Here is a 24,032-nt window from a genome sequence, read left to right as displayed (position 1 = left end):
GCAGAGACTTCAGCAAAGCAGAAGTCAAGATTACCAATTCTGCCTATCTTTATCATTAGAGGCAGTAGACTAGTGGATAGAGTGCTCGCCTAAGAAGCATAACTTCATGAGTTCTAATCCCAGACCCGATAAAGAATTTTTTTTTAAATTATAATTATATATTTATAATTATAATTTAATTTGCACTGAGGGGAGGAGACGGACATCAGCTGTGAGCCGCGGGACACACCTCTAAAATCAGAGCAATTCACAGAATGAGGCTGCATTGCTCTCTCCTTTCTCTCCCTCCCAAGGAGAGGGAAGAAAGTGTTTCAGGGAGGGCACAGAAAACATACTGTGGACAAGGAGAGGGGAGAAAGTGTTTCAGGGAGGGCTGAGAAAGCATACTATAGACAAGGAGAGGGAAGAAAGTGTTTCAGGGAGGGCAGAGAAAACATACTATGGACAAGGAGAGGGAAGAAAGTGTTGCAGGGAGGGCAGAGAAAATATACTACAGATATGGAGAGGGAAGAGAGTGTTTCAGGGAGGGCAGAGAAAACATACTATGGACAAGGAGAGGGAAGAAAGTGTTTCAGGGAGGGCAGAGAAAATATACTACAGACAAGGAGAGGGAAGAAAGTGTTTCAGGGAGGGCAGAGAAAGCATACTACAGACAAGGAGAGGGAAGAAAGTGTTTCAGGGAGGGCAGAGAAAATGTACTATGGACAAGAAGAGGGAAGAAAGTGTTTCAGAGAGGGCAGAGAAAACATACTATATTATAATATAATTATTATTTATTTATAATTATAATTTAATTTAATTATGCACTGAGGGGAGGAGCCGGACATCAGCTATGAGCCACTGGACACACCTCTAAAATCGGAGCAGTTCACGGAATGAGGCTGCATTGCTCTCTTCTCTCTCTCTTCTCTCTCTTCTCTTCTCTCTCTCTTCTCTTTCTCTCTGTCTCCCTCTCTCTCTCCTCTCTTTCTCTCTCTCCTCTCTCTCTCCTCTCTCTCTTCTCTCCTCTCTTCTCTCTCCCTCTTTTCTCTCTCTCCTCTCTTTCTTCTTGTTTATTTCAATAAAGATGGAGTCACTAATTGTGTTGTGTTTTATTTCTAATAAATAATATTTTTCTGTGTGTTGTGTTTTTTTTATCTGTACTAGAAATTCATGGTGGCCATTTCTAATATTGGCGTGACACCATGAATTTCGGGCTTAGGGCCAGTTGATAATATTCAGCTAGCCCTAACCCCATTATTACCCAGTGAGCCACCCGTCACCAGGGCAGCTGGAGGAGTTGGATACAGCGCCAGAAGATGGTGCTTCTATGAAAGCGCTATTTTCCGGGGCAGCTGCGGACGGCAATTCGTAGCAGAGGTGCCCAGAAAGCTTGGGCACCCTGAGCTGCGGATTCCAATCCCCAGCTGCCTAGTTGTACCTGGCCTTACACAAAAATTGGGCGAAGCCCACGTCATTTTTTTTTTAAAATTATTTCATGAAATTCATGAAATAATTTAAAAAAAAAAAAGGGCTTCCCTATATTTTTGGTTCCCAGCCGGGTACAAATAGGCAGCTGGAGGTTGGGGGCAGCCCGTAGCTGCCTGCTGTACCTGGCTAGCATACAAAAACATGGCGAAGTCCACGTAATTTTTTGAGGGGCAAAAAACTCCTGGATAGAGTATGCTGAGCCTTGTAGTTCTGCAGCTGCTTTCTGTCTGTATGGAGGAGAGCAGACAGCAGCTGCAGAGCTACAAGGCTCAGCGTGCTCCATTCACTAGTGTATGCAGGAGAGCAGACAGCAGCTGCACAACTACAAGGCTTAGCATACATACATAAAACAAAAAACCCGACGTAGGCTTCGCCCGATTTTTGTGTCCATTTTTGTGTCCAGCTGGATACAACTAGGCAGCTGGGGATTGGAATCCGCAGCACAGGTTAGCCCGAGCTTTCTGGGCGCCTCTGCTGCAAATTGCAGTCCGCAACCGCCCCAGAAAATGGTGCTTTCATAGAAGCACCATCATCTGGCGCTGTATCCAACTCTTCCAGCTGCCCTGGTGACGGTGGCTCGCTGGGTAATAATGAGTTAATACTAGCTTTGTTTTACTAGCTAGTATTAAGCCAGAGATTCTTAATGTCAGGCAAGTATGACCTGGCCATTAAGAATCTCCAATAAAGGGTTAAACAAAAACACACCACACAGAGAAAAAATACTTTAATAGAAATAAATACACAGACACATTAGAGACTCCATGTTTATTACTCCCTGTCACCCCTCCATGATCCTGCTCTTCTGTCTTCTTTCTCCTTCAACCCATGCAGCGCTGCTACATCAGCAGCGCTGCATGGGAGGAAGACGCTGCTCCCCATGCAGTCTATATCACTCAGTGAGTGAGCAGCAGCTGCGTGCTGTAAGCGGTGACGTCACCGCTGACAGGCGCATTGCTATAGCAACGGTGATCTCCGTTATTGACCGGCTGTGGCAGCTAGTGAATAATGGAACAGGTAAAAAGAACAACCACTTCCAGATTTTCATTATTTTAAACTTGTCTAGCAGACTCAAAAAAAACATTTATATAGACCAAGAAGAAAAAAACGAGTCTCAAATGCAATCACATATTTTTTTGCAAAATTTATCAAAAAAGTTTTTATTATTATTAGAATAGAAGGAATATTTTACAAACATTAAAAGCACAAGTACAGTCTCAAGCAAAAGGCCATGACTCGGGAATAAAAGGTTCACACACCATGCTGCAGAAAAAAACGTGCAAATTATGGGAAAATCATAAATCTCATGCCATTTTCAGCATAAGCCGGGCTTTCAACCATATAAATTTAAGTCTAGGGCTATTTAAACATTGGATGTGCAGAAAATAAATATTGACCAGTGTGTCTGATTTTTCTAAATCTCTCTTGCACATGCAAGGGTTAATCCACCATTTTATTCTAGTTTTATTCTAGTTATTCTAGTTTTAGTTCTAATTTTTATTCTAGTGTATTCAGTCTGTTCTGTGGATATATATATGCACAAACGTGTTAACAATCAGCAAGCTGTCTCCTACACACACACAAGGGCTAATCCACCATTTTGTTTAGTTTTACTCAGACTAGTCTGTAGGTGAATATGCACCTGTGTGTTTAGCAGACAGCAATAGTATCCTCTGTAAATTAGTAGTTTTAATCCATACTGCTTACTGCCATTTAAATATGAATGGAAAGTAAGAGGTTACTCCTTGCTTGACTGTCATCATTCACAGGGAAAACTCTTATACAGAAGATCTCACACATGTAAGTGCTATAACAGTCTTACTGAAAGTACAATAGAGCTCCTCAGATGAGGGCTTGGGGATCAGCAGTCCATATTAAGCCCAGCTTCCTAGCCCACAGCATGTTTAATCATATGGAATAGGTCAATATTTACCCATATTAATCATGCAGCCTTTGGATGTGACCTCATTTGCCTCCAATGCACATTTCGCATTCACAGCTTCATCAGGGGATGGCACATGAGCTGGTTGATCAGCCAGCATTCATATAGCCCGCCTCCAACATTGTAGCCAATAGTGATGCACTAATTGGCGCATGTGCAGTGATGTCCCATACCCCCGTGGCCCACCGTTCCTCTCCTGACGTTGCACGGGCGCTGGCAACAGATAGTGTGCACAGCGCGCATGCAACGCCGCTAGACAACAGCAGCATACACGGAAGGCAGGGGAGAGCGCCGGACACGCGCACAGCACCACCAGGATCTATAATAATTAACCCCTTGTTGTGAACCCAAGTACATTATAATGTATAATGATACATAGTATTAAAGATACATTTACAGCCTGTATTAAACAAGCGTTCTTTAACAACGTGCATCCATTATCATTTATCCACTAAGGTGTACATATATATGATATCAGATAATAAATATATACTTTATGAATTGTGGATGCACGTTGGCAATCACATAGCATTACTAAGAAATTACAGGCACATGCAAGAATACAACTGTATATTTATATTAGCATAACATCCAATGTATCAGTGCTGTTTGTTGTTTATGATCCCAAATGCTGCACAGGCTAATCTTGTTCAGTCCACAGACACAAGGGGAGAGTGAAAATTGTTTTCAATGCTGGTGCGTAATATATGATGCGGCAGATGGTAAAAAGTTGTTTTCTCAAGGTCATAAATTGCTGCAAAAAACATTAAAAGAATATATATAATTAAAATCAATACAAATATTACCAGACACTGTTAACCATGGCTAAAAAACTGTGGAGACAAGCAGAACAGCACCTCCCAAACATATCATCAATAAGAAAAGAGGGAGATGATAAATCAAGTGACTGCAGTGGCATAACCCTATACTAATGTACCAAACAAAAGGGATCCCACCGCTGATCAGTGCGGTACTAATTCTATCACAGAAAGGAGGAGAAGCTGTTGGATTCATTGAGTCCCAAAGGTGCAAGGGTGCCCAGCATGGTAATCCACTTGCATTCTTTTTGCGCTAAAATGCGCTTGACGTCACCTCCTCTAATGCCAACCTGGATGTGCTCGATCCCCCTCACTTTAAAACTTTTGGGATTACTGGCATGTTCCAATTTAAAGTGACGTGGGATCGTTTTGAGTTCCTCCAGGTTGGTAATGGATTGAGAAGCCAGAATGTCCCAGACATGCTCCCGTGTCCTCACTTTAAGCTGCCTAGATGTATGTCCGACGTATATCTTATGGCATCCACACGTCGCATAATATATCACCTGCGTTGTGCTGCAGGTGATATATTGGCGGATCTCAAATGTGCAGGTGCCATCCGCTGAGCTACAATTCTTCGCTCTGCACATGTTAGGGCATGCCACACATTCTCCACACGGGTAGCATCCCCAAATTGGTGGTCTCAATCCAAAATGTGTCTTTTTCTCTGGGACATAGTGACTTTTGACTAATAATTCTTTCAGATTTTTACTTCTCCGTGATGTCATTTGTGGATATACTGCAAGATGTTTTGCTAAGGCCGGTTCCGTTCTTAATATCGACCAATGCTTCTGCAGGATTCCCCTCAAGTCTCCCCACTGGGCATTAAAGGTCGATATAAATCTTACCTTATCCTCCGATTTTTCCTCCCCTCTGTGAGATTTTTTCAAAAGCTCCCCTCTTGGTGTCCTCCTAGCTCTCATATAGGCTTTTTTAATACACCGGTTACTATAGCCCCGGGACAGGAACCGCTCCCTGAGATCAACCGCCTGCTGTTCAAATTTACGTGACGTGGAGCAAATCCGCCTCGCCCTCAGAAACTGGCCCACTGGGATAGCTTCAATAGTAGAGTGGTGATGACTAGATGTAGCATGCAGCAGGGAATTAACCGATGTGGGCTTCCTGAATATGTCTGACTGGACACGTTGATTTTCATCTACCTCAAATTTGACATCCAGGAAGTCCACACTTTCCCTGCTGCATGTGTAAGTCAGTTTAATATTATAGATATTTATATTGAGTCCCTGAATGTACTGCTGGAGCCCGTCTGTGTCGCCTTGCCAAATAAACAAAATATCATTGATATATCTCAGCCAGAGGGGCACATGGTTCAAGGACTGCCCGCCCTCACCCATCTGCAAACCCCTCTCTCAGTAACCTAGGAAGAGGTTTGTGAATGAAGGCGCACAGGCCGCCACCATTGCTGTGCCCCTCCGCTGTAGATAATACCGATCATTAAACGTAAAAAAATTATGCGTAAGGACAAACTCCAGCAGCTCAAGGACCAATTCACAAATATCACTATCCCAGTTGCTGCCTCCGAGGAAAATGCGGACTGCTTCTAAACCCTGGTCATGGTCAATACACGTGTACAGTGACTCCCCATTCGCAGTCACCATACACATGTCGTGATCCAGGTATATGCCATCAATTCGGGTGAGTACCTCCGTCGTATCTCTCACATACGACAGAAGCGCCTCAGCCAGTGGCTTCAAGTAATGATCTATGAACCTGCAGACGGAGTCAAAGGGGCCCTCCAGCCCCAAGACTACTGGACGACCAGGTGGCTCTGAGAGACTCTTGTGCATTTTTGGGATGAAGTATATGGTTGGGACCCTTGCATTTTTGTTTAATAATCCATTATAGATATTCTTGGGTATAACACTCAAGGGAAGCCCATGTCATTTCTTTTTAAATTATTTCATGAAATTCATGAAATAATTTAAAAAAAAAAAGGGCTTCCCTATATTTTTGGTTCTCAGCCGGGTACAAATAGGCAGCTGGGGGTTGGGGGCAGCCCGTAGCTGTCTGCTGTACCTGGCTTGCATACAAAAACATGGCGAAGTCCACGTAATTTTTTGGGGGGCAAAAAACTCCTGCATACAGTCCTGGATGGAGTATGTTGAGCCTTGTAGTTCTGCAGCTGCTGTCTGTCTGTATGGAGGAGAGCAGACAGCAGCTGCAGAGCTACAAGGCTCAGCGTGCTCCATTCACTAGTGTATGCAGGAGAGCAGACAGCAGCTGCAGAACTACAAGGCTTAGCATACTCCATCCAGGACTGTATGCAGGAGTTTTTTGCCCACCAAAAAAAAAGATGTGGGCTTCGCCATATTTTTGTATGCTAGCCAGGTATAGCAGGCAGGTACGGCTGCCCACAACCCCCCTGTCTATTTGTACCCGGCTGGGAACTAAAAATATAGGGAAGCCCTTTTTTTAATTATTTCATAAATTTCATGAAATAATTAAAAACAAAAAACCTGACGTAGGCTTCGCCCCATTTTTGTGTCCATTTTTGTGTCCAGCCGGGTACAACTAGGCAGCTGGGGATTGGAATCCGCAGCACAGGTTAGCCCGAACTTTCTGGGCGCCTCTGCTGCAAATTGCAGTCCGCAGCCGCCCCAGAAAATGGCGCTTTCATAGAAGCACCATCATCTGGCGCTGTATCCAACTCTTCCAGCTGCCCTGGTGACGGTGGCTCGCTGGGTAATAATGAGTTAATACTAGCTTTGTTTTACTAGCTAGTATTAAGCCAGAGATTCTTAATGTCAGGCAAGTATGACTCGGCCATTAAGAATCTCCAATAAAGGGTTAAACAAAAACACACCACACAGAGAAAAAATACTTTAATAGAAATAAATACACAGACACATTAGAGACTCCATGTTTATTACTCCCTGTCACCCCTCCACGATCCTGCTCTTCTGTCTTCTTTCTCCTTCAACCCATGCAGCGCTGCTACATCAGCAGCGCTGCATGGGAGGAAGACGCTGCTTCCCATGCAGTCTATATCACTCAGTGAGTGAGCAGCAGCTGCGTGCTGTAAGCAGTGACATCACCTCTGACAGGCGCATTGCTATAGCAACGGTGATCTCCGTTATTGACCGGCTGTGGCAGCTGGTGAATAACGGAACGGGGAAGCAGAACGGGGAGCAGATAATGTGCCAGAGCATATCGCCGGTACACGGGGATGCACAAATGAGCACCGCGTACCAGAGAGATGTACTGACAGGACCTAGCAATGACATCTAGCCATGTGACCAGTCTGTAGCCAATGAGATAATAGACACGTGACTGGTCACATGGCGATTTTGACATCACGATAGGTCCTATGCTGGTGCTGGTTACTGGGAGGACGCAGCGATTATCGGAAGGAAAAATGGCGGGAGACAGAGTGCAGGACGCATCGCGGGGACAGGTAAGTGTTATGGCAATGTTTATTAACTGTATGTGTACATTTATAATGTGTTTTTATGTGTTTGTGTTTGCCTCCCATTGGTTTCAATGGGGTTCGAGAGGTTCGTCGAACGGCTCTCCGAACCGAACTCGAACACGTCCTCCGTTCGACGAACCGAACTCGAGCCTCTAGAGGGTGGCTCATCTCTAATCATGACGGAGCTACACAAGGACTGACAAGCAGTCAAAACAGTAAGAGCGAAAAAAAGATGCTCGTCGGGCAGAAACTGCAGGTGGGCTGGATGCGGCCACAAAATTTAGCAGCCAGCACCCTCTGCAGAAACAGAAAAAGTCCAGAAAAATGGAGATCATGACCTCAAAAGGCGAAAGTTATTGGAACTTCAAGTATTAAACCATTCAGGGTTAATTCTCCTTCTTTGGGGTGAATCTTTATTCATGGTAGATGGCGGAGGGGGTGGAATATCCCAGTCCTCAAACAATTTCCCAAGTTGTGCAGTAGAGAAGCAAACCCGAATGTTACCATTTTTACTGACAATGAGCTCAATAGGGAAACCCCAACGATATATAATGCCTTTATCCCGTAGGATCTTTGTAAAAGGGGTTAATTCTCTCCTCCTCGCAAGAGTGCCAGGTGAGAGATCTGGGAATACCGAAAGGCGAGCAAATCTGTCTGGCAAGGAAGGTTTCTTTTTTAATCCCAGCAGGAAGGTCTCCTTTGTTTTATAGAAGTGAATGCGGGCAATAGTATCTCTGGGAATCGAAGGGTTAAGTCCTTGAGGCTTTGGGATTCTGTGGATCCGGTCCAGTAAGATATCTCTCCCTTCTTCTTCAGGCACAACAACTTGAATAAAGTCCTGTAACAGGGGAAGCAAATCTTTATCATGTACTTCTTCTGGTATTCCTCCTATTCTAACATTGTTCCTCCTGGATCTATCCTCCAGGTCCAGCATTTTAGGATGTTAATTTGCGAACTTCAGCTTTAAGCTCCTCATGATCATCTATCAGGGCATTGTGGGACCCTGTTAACTCTTCCATCTTGATCTCCAGATGATCTGTGTGGTTCCCTAGGGCTCCAACTTCCCCCTTCAGCTCTGCAAGCATACTCTTTATATCATTTTGCATAGATTTCCTGAAAGCTGCAAAGAGGGATTCATCTCCTCCTTTGTGACAGGCTGGTGATCAGGGCTTACCATTTCCACAGTGCCCGCAGTTTCCATGGAGCTTCTTCTGCTTGAGGTGGAGGAAGTTGCAGAGCGTGCAGGTCGTGCAGGCTTTGCAGCATGAGGGGAGGCAGCAGCCATCTTAGAAATCCTCTCCAGCTCAGAGCCTCTGGCAAAGAAGTGTGATACCTTCCTGGGGGAGCTCCGGAGCCCGGTTTTGGACCGCCTCATCTGATCCCAGGGTGATACTAAGTGCCTGGAGAAAGATTCACTGCTTAAGGAGCCGCCAGTAAGATGTGTGAGCCGCTTCACTACCTAATGTCGTCGGAACTCCTGGATTATGCGACCAGCACCATGCTCTGCTAGGCCACGCCCCCGACTATTGGCTTCTATATTTAATTGGGAAGCACAATATGGCAGCTCTGGATCCGTAGACAAAGGTAAAAATGATATTTTTATACTATACAAGACATTTGAACCCCTTTGCATTAAAGAAATTAAATTATGGAGGAACTCCACTACCCTACAGTCCTACATAGACAGGAATATAATTCCCAGAGGCCTTTAACTCAATAAAGCAGCTACTTCTTAATATCCTGATACTTTTGTGGCAAAATGGAATGAGTTACTTTCATCGTGTTCTTATAAACTTATGGAACCTTTAATTAAATATGACAAAATGGAACTGAATAAAACAGTTTCGGATATATTGGAGATAAAAAACAAAATTGATCAACATGGACAAACAGAAGATATTAATAAATTGAAAGAAAAAAGTGATATTAATGTGAAAAAGCTAGAAGAAAAGAATGTTGATATAAAAAAAGGAAGTTTGAGAGAGACATTAAAGATTACGAATCTAATAGTGTTTATACATGGAAAAATTTTCATGGAAGGAAATCTACTCTCAAATATGCCAATCAAGATAAAAGGAAAGTCAGTTTTTCGGACGCTTCATCAGTAAAGGCTGCTTTACACCTTTCAATTAAGCATACGATATCGTATGCGATGTGACATGCCCCCATCGTATGTGCGGCACGTTCAATTTGTTGACCGTGTCGCACAATCGATTAAAAGCTGTCACACGTAGCTACCTGTCACGCTCCCCGGGTCCTCGGCTCCCCTCCCCGGGTCCTCTGCTCCGCTCCCCGGGTCCTCAGCTCCGCTCCCCGGCTCACCTGCCACGCTCCCCGCTCTCCAGCCTCCGGTGCCCGTCCTTCCCAGGCCCCCTGGTCTCCGATCCCGGCGCCCGACGGCCTCCCAGGTCCTGGCCGGCTCCCCTGCGTCCTCCTCTCAGCTTCCTTCCCTGGCTTCTGGCACCCGGGCCGCGCGCATGCGCATTAGGGCGCGCGCGCGGTCACTGACCCTTTCTTAAAGGGCCAGCGTCCATTAACAGGAAATGATGCAAAACAGGTACAGGGTATAAAGGGGTTTATTGTCCAAGGGAGCGGGGCCTGATCTTCGTGTTTCCTAAGCTAGGAGTCAGGTCTCCTGGTGTTTTTGTGATATACTCACCTATCTCTCTTGTAGAGCCGTGCCTGCCTCGCCATCCGGTCCTGACCGAATCCCGAACCCCGAACGCTGTCCATCTGCCATCCTGACAGTCCGTACCATCTCGGATCCCTGCGGTGACCCGTCATCTCGCTCCAAAGGTTCCGGACCCCGCTTGACATCATCTCGGCTTCCGAACCTGAGCTGCGTCACCCGGACTACCACCAGTGACTCCGTGGTCCCAGGGACTTCTCCGTTATCCTCGTGTGCACGGACTGTTCTGCTGTCTATAGTGCTCCAGCTACCGGACCCCTTACCAACATCTAGGAGTTCGGCCCAGTGGATCCACCTGCTGGGTCTGCCCGTCCACCTGGCCCTGACAGTAAGATCAGGCCATGGATCCCGCTGCAGCACTAGCAGCCGTACAGGAGGAACTCCAACGCCAGCGTGAGACTCAGACCCGCATGCTGCAATTCATGTCTTCTGTGGACGCCCGCCTGAACACGCTACAAGCGGCAGTTACGTCTTCAGCATCCCGGGCTTCCACTAGTCAGTCCACGGCTCCAGCTCCCGTGGCGACATCTTCAGATACTTCCAGACTTCGTTTGGCCTCACCACCCCGGTACGCCGGAGACCCCAAGACCTGCAGGGGATTCTTAAACCAATGCTCCCTTCAATTCACGCAGCTGCCGCATTTGTTTGCCTCCGATCAAGCCAAGGTCGCCTTCATCATGTCCCATCTAGAGGGTGAGGCACTGGCGTGGATGAACCCCTTGTGGGAGAAGGGGGATCCTGTGACCACGAACATCCAGGAGTTCCTGCAGGCATTCCGTGCCACCTTTGATGAGCCCGGACGCGCCTCCGCGTCCGCTTCGTCTCTTCTCCGGTTACGTCAGGGGACTCTGACGGTGGGCCAATACGCCATCCGGTTTCGCACCTTGGCTTCGGAACTCGGGTGGAACAACGAGGCCCTAACCGCCGCCTTCTGGGAAGGACTCTCGGGGCGAATTAAAGACGAGCTGGCGGGTCGTGACGTACCGACCACCCTGGATGCCCTGATCGCCCTAGCGACTCGAGTGGACATTCGTTTTCAGGAGCGATCCAAGGAAGTGTCCCGTGAGAGACGTCCGGTACGGCATTCCTCTCCTCCGCAGAAGCCCGCCGTACTTCAGTCATCGACAGCTGGGCTTCCCATTCACGAGCCCATGCAGATCGACAGAGTGCGGCAGTCTGAACTACGTCGAGCTGAGCGGCTCGCCAAGGGCCTCTGCTTTTACTGCGGAGAGGACACACACCTGCTACGCTCCTGTCCAGAGAGGCCGGGAAACTCCAAAGCCTAGGGTTGGTAGGAGAGGCCACCCTAGGTGCTGGGACTCTCTCAGACCCGGTTACGTGGACTGTGCAAGTGACAACGGGAGAGACGCGGTTCACGGCTGAGGCATACCTCGATTCCGGGGCAGCAGGCAATTTCATCCAGCAGGCCACGGTGGACAAGTACCAGGTGCCTGTTACTCCACTCGACAAGCCCCTCGTGATTGCCTCTGTGGATGGGAGACCCCTCTCTGACACCATCTCCTGGATCACCAAGCCGGTGGAACTGCGTATCGGTGCCCTGCACACCGAGAACATCGCTTTCTACGTCCTCCCACACATGTCCCATCAGATCCTGCTGGGACTTCCCTGGTTACGGACACACGAGCCGTCAGTCAGCTGGGGCACTGGCGAAATCACCCGATGGGGCTCTTCGTGCCATGAGAAGTGCCTGAAGACTATACAACCCATCCGACGACCTCCGGTTCCAGAGAACCTACCGTGGCTGCCCTCGGCCTATTGGTCCTTTGCAGACGTCTTTGATAAAAAGGAATCCGAGGTACTTCCGCCACATCGTCCTTACGATTGTGCCATCGACCTGCTCCCTGGAACAACACCACCTCGAGGACGGATATATCCATTGTCTCCAGCCGAAACAAGGGCCATGTCTACTTACATCACAGAGAGCCTGGCAAGGGGATTCATTCGGAGATCCTCCTCTCCTGCTGGAGCAGGTTTCTTCTTCGTCAAGAAGAAAGAGGGCGACTTACGCCCATGCATAGACTACCGGGGTTTGAATCAAATCACCGTAAAAAACAAGTACCCTCTGCCGCTCATCCCCGAATTGTTTGACCAGCTTAGAGGAGCTCGTGTGTTCACCAAGCTGGATCTTCGGGGTGCTTACAATCTGGTACGCATCCGCTCTGGGGACGAATGGAAGACCGCGTTCAATATGCGCGATGGGCACTATGAATACTGCGTGATGCCCTTCGGCCTGTGTAACGCCCCAGCCATCTTTCAAGAACTGGTGAACGACGTTTTCCGGGACCTTCTTTACGTCTGTGTAGTAGTGTATCTGGATGACATCCTTGTCTTCTCACCGGACCTCCAGACCCACAGAGAGAACGTACAACTGGTTCTACAAAGACTGAGAGAGAATCGCCTGTACGCCAAGTACGAGAAGTGTGTCTTTGAGCAGTCTTCTCTCCCCTTCCTGGGGTACATCATCTCTGATACTGGACTGCAGATGGATCCAAAGAAGGTCTCCTCCATTCTCAACTGGCCTCCTCCTTCTGGACTGAAGGCAATCCAACGCTTCCTGGGATTCGCCAACTACTACCGCCAGTTCATCCCTCACTTCTCTGCTCTGACTGCTCCTCTCTCCGCTTTGACCAGGAAAGAGGCTAATCCCAAGGACTGGTCCCCGGCGGCCGACGCCGCGTTTGGCTCTCTGAAGCGGGCATTTGCCTCCTCTCCTGTACTCCACCGTCCGGAGTTAAACCGCCAGTTCACCCTGGAGGTGGATGCCTCCTCCTCAGGAGCCGGAGCAGTGCTCATGCAGAAGTCCTCCTCCGGGAAGATGGTGACTTGCGGATTCTTCTCCAAGAGCTTCTCAGCGCCTGAACGCAACTACACCATCGGTGACCGAGAGCTCTTGGCAGTCAAACTGGCTCTGGAGGAATGGCGCTACCTTCTAGAGGGAGCAGTGTACCCCGTGATCATTTACACGGACCACAAGAACCTGGAATACCTGCGGTCTGCTCAGCGACTGAACCCACGGCAAGCCAGGTGGTCCTTATTCTTTGCCAGGTTTGATTTCCAGCTCCATTTCCGACCCGCGGACAAGAATGTACGCGCTGATGCCTTGTCCAGGTCTTTCATGCCCATGGAGCAGGAGGAAGAGACTACCCATCATCTGTCCTAGCAAAATCATTCCGGTGGCCCCTGTCACCCTGGCTCAGATACCGCCCGGGAAGACCTATGTCTCTGAGACAGACAGGCAAAAAGTGTTACACTGGGGTCATGCCTCGAAAACAGCCGGTCATGCTGGTCAGAAGAGAACCTGGAGTGCGATTGTACGTCACTACTGGTGGCCATCCCTTCGCACGGACGTCGCTGCTTTTGTCTCTGCCTGCTCCTCTTGTGCCAGGAACAAGACGCCCAAACACCTGCCATATGGCCGTCTTCTGCCTCTGCCGATACCCTCAGTTCCGTGGCAACACATAGCGATGGACTTTATTACGGACTTGCCATTGTCCTCCGGGCACACAGTCATATGGGTCGTGGTGGATCGGTTCTCTAAAATGGCTCATTTCGTCCCTATGGCAGGACTGCCCTCTGCTCAAGAACTCGCGGATGCCTATATACATCACATCTTCCGCTTGCATGGCTTTCCATTACACATCGTATCCGACAGAGGAACTCAGTTCACCTCCCGCTTCTGGAGGGCTCTCTGCAAACATCTGGGAGTGACTCTGGACTTTTCATCTGCATACCATCCTCAGTCTAATGGCCAAGTGGAGAGGGTCAATCAAATCTTGACCTCTTTTTTACGTCACTATGTCAACGCCCATCACGACGACTGGTCCACGCTTCTTCCTTGGGCTGAATTCTCCCATAACCACCACATCAGTGAGTCGTCCTCCAGCTCTCCCTTCCATGTCGTTTACGGACTCCAGCCCTCCATCCCATTGCCGGTATCCCCTTCTTCGGATGTCCCTGCTGCTGATACTGTAGCCCGTGACTTTGCAACCATTTGGGACTCTGTCAAGGCGTCCCTTGGGCGTGCTTCCCTACGGATGAAACGACACGCAGACAAGAGACGTCTGGACCCTCCGTGTCTCTCTCCTGGAGATCTCGTCTGGCTTGCTTCCAAGTACGTCCGCTTGAAGATACCATCATACAAGCTGGGTCCTCGCTACATCGGGCCGTTTAAAGTCCTCAACAAGATCAATGAGGTCTCCTACAAGCTACAGCTCCCGGCCACGATGAGGATACCCAACTCATTCCACGTCTCCCTGCTCAAGCCGGTTGTCCTTGGTCCCTTCTCCGCTGCTGCCAGTCCGGCTCCTCCACCTATTGCCGATGACGACATCTATGCGGTAAGGGATATCGTGGCCATAAAGACCGTACGGGGTCGACAGTTCTTCCTGGTGGACTGGGAGGGGTATGGTCCTGAGGATAGGTCCTGGGAGCCCAGGGAGAACGTGGGCACTCCTCTGATCCGTGCCTTCATGTCCCGGTTGCGGGGAGGGGGGCGTGGGGGGGGGGTACTGTCACGCTCCCCGGGTCCTCGGCTCCCCTCCCCGGGTCCTCTGCTCCGCTCCTCGGGTCCTCAGCTCCGCTCCCCGGCTCACCTGCCACGCTCCCCGCTCTCCAGCCTCCGGTGCCCGTCCTTCCCAGGCCCCCTGGTCTCCGATCCCGGCGCCCGACGGCCTCCCAGGTCCTGGCCGGCTCCCCTGCGTCCTCCTCTCAGCTTCCTTCCCTGGCTTCTGGCACCCGGGCCGCGCGCATGCGCATTAGGTCCATTAACAGGAAATGATGCAAAACAGGTACAGGGTATAAAGGGGTTTATTGTCCAAGGGGGCGGGGCCTGATCTTCGTGTTTCCTAAGCTAGGAGTCAGGTCTCCTGGTGTTTTTGTGATATACTCACCTATCTCTCTTGTAGAGCCGTGCCTGCCTCGCCATCCGGTCCTGACCGAATCCCGAACCCCGAACGCTGTCCATCTGCCATCCTGACAGTCCGTACCATCTCGGATCCCTGCGGTGACCCGTCATCTCGCTCCAAAGGTTCCGGACCCCGCTTGACATCATCTCGGCTTCCGAACCTGAGCTGCGTCACCCGGACTACCACCAGTGACTCCGTGGTCCCAGGGACTTCTCCGTTATCCTCGTGTGCACGGACTGTTCTGCTGTCTATAGTGCTTCAGCTACCGGACCCCTTACCAACATCTAGGAGTTCGGCCCAGTGGATCCACCTCCTGGGTCTGCCCGTCCACCTGGCCCTGACACTACCCTTCCATATGACCTCGATGTGGGCGGCGAACATCCACTTCCTGGAGTGAGAGGGACGTTCGGCGTCACAGCGACGTCACGCGGCAGCCGGCCAATAGAAGCGGAGGGGCGGAGATGAGCGGGACGTAAACATCCCGCCCACCTCCTTCCTTCCGCATTGCCGGCGGGACGCAGGTGAGATCTGTCCATCGTTCCCGGGGTGTCACACACTGCGATGTGTGCTGCCACGGGAACATTGAACAACCCAACGTGCAATTTTTAGGAAATGAACGACGTGTATGCGATGAACAGTTTTACGTTCAATCGCAGTCGCACATTGCTGTCACACGCAACAACACCACTAACGATGTCGGATGTGCGTCACTTACGACGTGACCCCGCCGACAAATCGTTAGATATGTTGTAGCGTGTAAAGTGTCCTTTACATCGGGGAACTATCAGAAGATAGTATGGATTCTAGAGAGAACTTACTGTATTTTTCAGACTATAAGACGCACCGGACCATAAGACACACCCTGATTTTAGAGGAGGAAAATAGGAAAATAAAATTTTAAGCAAAAAATGTGGTCATGACACACTGTTATGGGGCAATGATCTGCTGCTGACACTGTTATGGGGGTAATGTCCCCAAATTCTCTACTAAGGTACCCCAGTCTGGTAATGATCCTCCTGCCTTGTATATACAGTATATGTCCCTCATCCTGGTATAGCACCATCCTGCTATATACGGTCATCCTGGCATATGGCCGCATCCTGCTATATACTGGCATATGGCCGCATCCTGCTATATACCCCATCCTGGCATATGGTCCCATCCTGCTATATAACCCATCCTGGCATATGACCCCATCCTGCTATATACCCCCATCCTGCTATATACCCCCCTCCTGCTATATATTCCCATCCTGCTCATATACTCCCATCCTTCTCATATACCCCCATCCTGCTTATATACCCCCATCCTACTCATAATATACCCCCATCCTGCTATGTGCCCTCATCCTGCTATACACCCCCATCCTTCTATACACCCCCATCCTGGTATACGGCCCCCATCCTGTGGCACATAAAAAAAATAAACGATCATACTCACCTTACCTCACTCCCTGCAGCGTCGCTCCTCCTCCGTCTGTGTCAGCAGCAGCGCTGGAGTGTGGAGCCTGCCACGATCCCTGCAGCATCGCGATGTCCTCCTGTCTGTGCTGGCGGCGGCTGCGTGTGGACACGTGCGCACAGCGATGACGTCATCGCTGTGCGCACTGCTAGTTTCCACAGACAGCCGCTGCCGGCACAGACAGGAGGACATCGTGGTGCTGCAGGGATCGTGGCCGGTGAGTTATACTGATTCACTGCACCCCAAGCTGATGATGATGCGCGGGGGGCAGTGAATACAGCCACAGATGATCACTCCAGGCTGTTGTTGCCAGGGGTGATCATGCGGGCAGGCTGTTTAATATGCGCGCATTCCCCGCCCATCACCCCGCCCACCTGTCAGCGCCGACTTCAGCGCTGAGAGATGATGGGCGGGAGGATGGGCGTGCATATTAAATGAGCGGGTCCACGTGGTCACGGCAGGCTGCTACAAGCTGCTTGTGCCGCCAATAACCGGCTCCACCGCAGCACCCTCATTCCCCGAAGCCCTACATTCAGACTATAAGACGCACCCCCCACTTTCCCCCAACATTTGGGGGAAAAACAGTTCATCTTATAGTCCGAAAAAAACGGTATATGAAAAAACTTTCCCCCGCTTTCCTCCAATTGTACCGCACCCGTGCGAGCAGCCAGGCCGCTGCTTGCATCCGGATCCGGATCCGGATCCGCGGTGGCTCGAGGGGTCTCCGGACCTGGGGGTCGCGCGGACACTCGATTAAAAGAAGAGGGGAGATATGTACAGGGGATTTTTGGAAAGTTCGTGACGCCACCCACGGTGCGTGGTAATATGAGGGACCACCACTGCCGTTGGGGAGCCTGGTGATGATGGTGTGACAGGCTGATGTTTAACCCCCCATGGGTAGGGGGGTTTGTGACCCGGGGCCCGTTGATGATGGATGGTGTTTGGGTGCCTTTGGGGGATAGGTACAGGGGTTTCCAATGTACTCACACAGTCCCAGAATAACCACACCGACAGCTTGTAAACCAAAGTTCTGAACACCACTGTAGCCTGCAGGGAGCATGCCTGGATCCGTGCCCTTGGTGTTGTTGTTGGTCTGTGGCCCTATCCCTGGCACCTTAGTCTCAATTGGCCCCGTTGGTTTGAAACTCTCCGGGTCCCGCTCACCTGTATGGCGTAGTGAGCTTGCTCTCAGGGTTTACGCGTAGGATTTCTTTGGACTGTAGTGGGAAAGTCCTATCCCATCGGTGCGCTAGTACCCCGATTTTGGAGCGGGTTGGGGATGACACTTGAAGTCTTCACCCCCGTCGGGTAAATTACCGGAACGCGTGAAGCTACTTTCCGGCCTGGGGTCCACGTACCCCGTCGTGCCCTGGCCCCTGCCCGGTGATAGCTCAAGGCCGCCGGCTGCCCTCCTCGGTAGTCCGTGCCCCTTGATACTGTCCCCTGGATACCGGGTTCCAGCTCCTACCGGGCCCAGACCAATGTCTGCCACCTAGTATACAGGAGCTCTCCTCTGTGGCCTCTCCTCACGAGGGCCACTTCCCCTCCTCTCTCCTTCACTCTCAACTCTCAACTGTCACTGTCCTCACTTTCTCCTTACCAACCCTCAGCGGCCCTATTCCCTTCAGGCCCCCCAATGGTGTGTCTGGTAGGTTCAAGTGGGAAGTGTTCCTAGGATTTTGATTAGCCAAGCTGGTAACAACACCAAAGGACCAGGATCCATAACCAAGGAGAGCAGAATGGTAGATTGCACAATATCCTGTGACGACCTGATTAACCAAGGGGGAATGTGACGCCCTGGCCTAACGTAGCTCGTCCGTGAGCTACAGAATGACAGAGGTTTATTTTGTTTTGCAGGAACTGGAAAGAAAAATATAAATTAACATACTTTTATTTTAAACGGGTCCATCCCACACAGGGGAGGTAATGCACTTAACGTTACTAAAATACTACTTTACTTAGAGTTCGTCGCCCAACGGTGGGACGCTACCGGTTTTTATGGTAACGGAGGCTCAACTTACTCCATTGCAGCCCCTTCCTGTGACAGTCCAGTCCCAATGTCCCGGATCACAATAACCCGCCACCCAAACAACCTGTTCCCCTTGGAAACCTAAAGTGGGTCCGTTACCGGGTTAAGGTCCCGAGGGCTGTGATGTTCACGACTCTCGCTGCCACAGGAGGTGCAACTAGTATACAAGACACAAGTTTGTGTTGGTCTCGCCAGTCCTGTGACCGTGGTCCATTTTTTACTTAAAATTTATATAAACTGAACGGAGTCCATGTACCGATGTACACATTTTGACAATATTCCTAGACAATCTGGTAACTTTCACTCTTTTCATTAAAAACTGGTTGATTCACTAAGATTCTCTATATGAAAAATAACAAACTGTGGAAAATAACAAATGAAACACCGATACCTAACATTCTATGGCATCGCAACTCTTAGTACTGTCAGGGCCGCCATCAGGGCATTACTACTGTGCCTGGTGTACCAGACCCGGTGAAAAGGGGGGGCCCCCGGCTGAGCCAGGGACAATTACTTAGTTTTATTAAGCCCCGGCCCCCCCCTCTTCACTGGGCCCCAGTCATAGTCACAGCAGAGGGGCCCGGCAGTGCTGCTTTTGCTGCTATACACATGGCTAATTTGCATCGCATGCAAATTAGCCACGTGTGCTGGAGATACCGTTGCAGCTGCACTGTGCCCCGAGGTTCAGGGGGACTTTTCCTGGCCTGTCAGGAATTAGGGCAATCTGACCTGTAGCTGCTCAAGGCTCTGGGGGCTCCTGCCCAGATTGCCCTCATCGCATGCCGGGAAGGGAGCGATCCGCAGCTCTACAGTGTAGAGAGCGGAACTCAGGAGTCCATCCTCTGCTCCCTGCCCTGCACTTTTCTGTGTAACACAGGCGCGCACTCCTTGATGACGTCATCACGCTGCGCGCGCCTGTGTCATTTGAAAAGTACCCAGGAGCTGGGATGTGAAGAGACGGCGCGGCGCGGGTCCGTACAGTCGGTACAAGAGAGGTAAGGGTTAATTTTTTTTTTTTAAATAGGCTGAGGAGGGGATAATAGGGAGGAGGAGGATTGGGATTAGTAGAGGGGATTGAGGGACGTCCAGCAGCATTCACACACACACACACACACACACACACACATACACACACACACACACACACAAACACACACACACATATATATATATATATATATATACACAGTCATATTGAAAAGTTTGGGCACCCCTATTAATGTTAACCTTTTTTCTTTTTAACAATTTGGGTTTTTGCAACAGCTATTTCAGTTTCATATATCTAATAACTGATGGACTGAGTAATATTTCTGGATTGAAATGAGGTTTATTGTACTAACAGAAAATGTGCAATCCGCATTTAAACAAAATTTGACCGGTGTAAAAGTATGGGCACCTCAACATAAAAGTGACATGAAAGATCCTCCTTTTGCAAAAATAACAGCCTCTAGTCGCTTCCTGTAGGGGAATGTGACACACTGGACTAGCCAGGTAGTCACATACATACCAACATACAAACCCCCACCCTAGGCACATACACCAGCCAAACCAAAAACCCTGGCGACAGCCCGCCGGTTCCGGACCGGGGAACGGAGTGAAGCTAAGCACACAGGCAGGGCCATCGGACCCCGACCAGGCTTGGAGCCATTGTCAATAGTCAAATCCGAATGTGACAGGAACCCCCGGGGTTCCCTAACAACCAAGTCCCAATTGAAGGCAACCGTCCACCCATAGAGGATATACAGCCACCGCCACAGGCTAAAGATCCAAGGGCCAGCGCCTGCGGGCAAAACGGGCTCCTACGGCACCTATACGCCGGGAGCGGACTACTGGTGGGCAACCACAGGAGTCAAGAACATTCTTAAAGGTGCAGGGAAAGACAGCCACCATCAGCCGTCTGGGGAGAGCACAACAACAACACTGCAGCCGGCTGCGGGACCCGTCCATCCAGCCGTTTGGTTTACCAGAGACTCTGTCATTGTTTATCTGAGTGAGTACACCAGAGCCATCCGACACCGCGCTGCCCCTGCACCCTGCACCCCAGCCATCCGGCCTCCCCGTTACACCACCGGGCCCCGGGATCACCAACCCCTGCCCACAGAGGGGACAACATCTCAGCTGCACCCTACCATCTCTCCCGGGATCCCCGTCACCAGCAGCGGTGGTGCCATCATCACCACGACCCGTGGGTGGCGTCACGAACAATCTCCCTAACCAAACCACCCCCTTTTCACTCACGGGTGAGGAGCACTGCTCGAGTCCCCGGCTCCGGTCCACAGCTCGAGCCACCGAGCAGCAGAAGCCCCGTAACCCGAGCGTGGCGAGCGCGTCCCCTCCGCCCGCGACACTACCAAATCGATCGGAAGAGGACACAGCACCCTTAAAGAGAAAGGGAGGCCTGGAGGTCGCGCTGCCGTTCCCCCGACAAACAGAAGAGGTCGCAGCACCCTCCGCCAGGGAGGGAGACGAGATTCAGCCACCACAGCTGCTATTCCCAAACCGACCAGGAGGTCGCAGCACCCTTAGAAAGAAAGGGAGGCCCGGAGGCCGTGCTGATGTTCCCCCAACAACAGGAGGAGATTGCAGCACCCCCTGCCGAGGAGGAAGAGCTGGCAGCATATAGTCCCAGCATGTACGTTACCTGGGAGCCGGCTGATGACCAGGTGATAGTGATGCGGAGACCATCCACCAGAGGACAGCGACATGTGAGATCCAGACACCCCCTTGAGAAGCCCACCCCAGAGAAAGAGCAAGTGGAGGCCAGAGACCTGCAGGAGAAGCAGTCCCTGCGGCAGACCGGGTTCCAGGCCAGAGGTCCCCTCCACCGTGGGGTAGTAACAGAGTTCAACTGCCGCACAGGGTATGGCTTCATAGTGGAGTCCAGAGTAAAGGAGGGCATCTTTGTCTTCAGAAGGGATGTGCAGTCCCACGTACAGCGAGGACACCCAGGTTGAGACCTCTATGCGGGAGATGTTGTTGTTGTTGAGTTCACCAGGCATATGGGTGAAAGAGGCTGGTTTGCCTTGGACGTGGTACAGTGCCCTAAGGAAACCGTGGCAAGTCCAAGCTCCAACTCCACTGTTCTTACCAGGTCCTCAGAGTTGTCACCACTAGAGGATACCCATGCTGCTATTTCCCAAAGTCAGAGCACTGAAAGCAAGAGCCCTGATCTTGAGAGAAGCAAGTCTGTGTAGTTTGAAAAGCCAAGTTCAAGATGTTTTAAAGTTAAGCAACGTTTAAATGTTTAAGAAAATGTGCCCACAAGAACTTTTGTGTGAACTGTTTAAGTATTTCTTTCCTTTTAACACCAGGTTATGTGCACTTTAAAAATGGACCACAGATGAACTGGCTATAGCCTCAAACTCTCGCATTATAAAAAGTTACCTCAGTGGTACCAACCTCAGAGCACACCTGTTTATGGGGCCTGGCTCTGCACCACCAGGAAGCATGCCTGTTGATGGGGCCTGCTGTCCAAAATCCCAGAGCATGCCTGTTTATGGGGCCTGGCTCTGCACCACCAGGGAGCACGCCAGTTTATGGGGCCTGCTCTCCAACACATGGATGCTGGTATGCCTGTTTATGGGGCCTACCCTACACCACCATCCTCAGCAGAGGAAGGTTGGAGGAAAGGTCTGGGATAGAGCTGGCCCAGACCTGGTCACCAAAGGGATCGGTGACCTGCCTTCTGGAGATTCTTGGGTGGGTTCAGGACTTGTGGGTGGTGGGTGGTGAAGAATGGTACCTGGTATGATGTTTTTATGTGAATGCGTCCCCTGTATGGGAAAAGTTGTATTAAAATGTTTTATTGTCTTTGCAGCCCGAGAACGTGCTGTTGATAACCAAGGGGGAATATGGCACCCCTGACCTGGTCAGGCACCACTGAGTACTGCATCTATGCTGGGTGAGTGCAAACAGGTAATCCCAAATGCTGGAATAGGGTGTGTACGCACAGACACATAGTAACCAGGTCTCACACACCTCTGAGGGGACCCCTGGGCAGACCCAGGAGGGGGCGTGCCTCCACATCCAATCAAGGGGTGCGGTAGAGAGGCTTGAAGCTAGGTTGCAGCGGCAGTCAGGAAAAGGAGCTGGAGGTAGCTACTCTGAAGTGGAGACGCAGGAGAGTGGACACACTAGTCAGACCTTGCACGTGTAATGGCCATTGGTGGGGGAGAATGGTCACCAGAAGTTGGACAGAAAGATGCTGAGGAAGTCAGCTGGTCATGTGCGGAGACTTCTGGTGGCTAAGCACGCACGGGGAACAGGTCCCTAGAGCAAATGTCCATTTATTTGGTCTGCTAAACCTGCCGGTGGGGGGGAACAACAAGTCCCACATCAACCAACTAGAGTCCGAGCATCAGCAGCAACGAGGGTGCCCATAAGGAGGATCGAGCCTGTAGCCATCTTCCTTGGTCCATGCTGCCAGCAAATGGGCCAAAAAGGGGAGAAAAGGCAGTTGCGACTTCCCTGGATGAACCCCACGGTACTTCAAGTCAGGGGTTATCCGAAACAAGAAGTGCTAGGAAGGCGAGCTAATGGTTACCCTTATACCAGCCTGAAGGATACCTGGTTCTCTCTTGGTGTATCTCAGCATCGCTCGGGTACCACTTGAAGCATCTGAAAGTGAGTAAAAACCAGTTGCAAGACACATTGGACTGAGACTGAGTTATTCTGTGACCTGTTGTTCTACACACATACACCCGAGCCCCTGGGGCCAGCCTCAGTCTCGGGAGGCCACACCATCTGACTGCAGATTCCATCAGCCCCAGACGCTCGTTAAAACTGCACTGGTGGCCACCCATAACCCCGACTGCAAACCGAGAGTGGCGTCACGACTCAGATGTAATCAACCTGACAGACCTGTCACCAGAGGATCCAAAGGAGAAGTCCCTGCAGTGTCCCTGTAGGTGGAGCGGTTTTCCTGGGGCGACCGCTGTGGCCGGGCGACTCACAGTGATATAGCAGAGCTGTGCCAGTGTGTTTATTGCACAGCATCATGTGATTTTTTTGTTTGCTCTGAACATAGCGGCAGCGAGAACCGATGATCTGCAGCCTAGCATTGTACTGTAGATGTTAGGCTGCGAACACTGCTCCACGTCACTGGTACTCACTCCACCTCTGCTCCCGACATCTCTTCTTGTGAGGCTGGTATCTTGGCAGCTCCTCCTGTCACCGCTCTAAATACAGTGACAGGAGTAGCTGCCCGGTGATAGCAACTAATGTTAGCTAAGATCACCACCCTAACACATGTACTCACCAAATTTCCAGACTTCC

General features: G+C 50.4%; 1 long non-coding RNA gene across 1 annotated transcript in view; it reads right to left on the bottom strand.

The window, feature by feature from the left end:
* Positions 1 to 2,676: 2,676 nt before the first annotated feature.
* Positions 2,677 to 24,032, bottom strand: part of LOC142249894 (uncharacterized) — a 140,481-nt gene continuing 119,125 nt past the window's right edge. The window contains exon 8 of the long non-coding RNA XR_012725105.1: positions 2,677 to 4,163. This is a non-coding gene — a long non-coding RNA (uncharacterized LOC142249894). The remainder of the gene's footprint in view (positions 4,164 to 24,032) is intronic.

Source organism: Anomaloglossus baeobatrachus, chromosome 8, assembly GCF_048569485.1.
Source record: "Anomaloglossus baeobatrachus isolate aAnoBae1 chromosome 8, aAnoBae1.hap1, whole genome shotgun sequence".
NCBI classification, from domain to species: Eukaryota; Metazoa; Chordata; class Amphibia; order Anura; family Aromobatidae; genus Anomaloglossus; species Anomaloglossus baeobatrachus.
The sequence above is the reverse complement of the archived record's forward strand: the minus strand, read 5'-3'. Positions and strand labels throughout refer to the sequence as shown.